This window comes from Penaeus monodon, chromosome 15 (assembly GCF_015228065.2).
Source record: "Penaeus monodon isolate SGIC_2016 chromosome 15, NSTDA_Pmon_1, whole genome shotgun sequence".
Classification (NCBI taxonomy): domain Eukaryota; kingdom Metazoa; phylum Arthropoda; class Malacostraca; order Decapoda; family Penaeidae; genus Penaeus; species Penaeus monodon.
In genome coordinates, this window is record NC_051400.1 from 38,812,221 (window position 1) to 38,812,814 (window position 594).

Here is a 594-nt window from a genome sequence, read left to right on the forward strand (position 1 = left end):
TAAACACATAAGAGAGAAACAAGTGAAACAGAGCCATAGAAACAAACAAACAGACAGGCAATCTTTTTTTAACCCACCTTATATGCCCATGATGCACAGACGACTCCACTGGTATCGCCCAGTTGATAAGATCTCCAATATGTATTTCTCTCCCTGTCGAAAATAACAGCTGACGTTACCTGGTACCCCTGCCTGACATACGGAATTGTCAGGAATGGTATGACAAAGATGTATAGCTGTAGTGAGAAGTTTTTTTATATAGCGAAAAAAAAGTAATTAAAAAAAATAACTGTCACTGCCATTTGTGTATTTTTATATTTGGATATGACTACTGACTTGCCAGACCGGTTCTAACTGTGAAGATAATATATTAGATATTGAGAAGGATAGCGCTTGGTGATAATGAAGATGATTGATGTATTTTATTATTACAATGAGGGGAGAGAATTGCTAAGATTTTGAAGATTGAAAGTAAAAAAAAAACGTACATACTCAAAATATGATTTTGAAAACGATAAAAGGATTGGTAATAGGAATATAAAAATGAATGACGAATAAAATCATAAAGACTTACCCTATAATTCCCCGAAATTG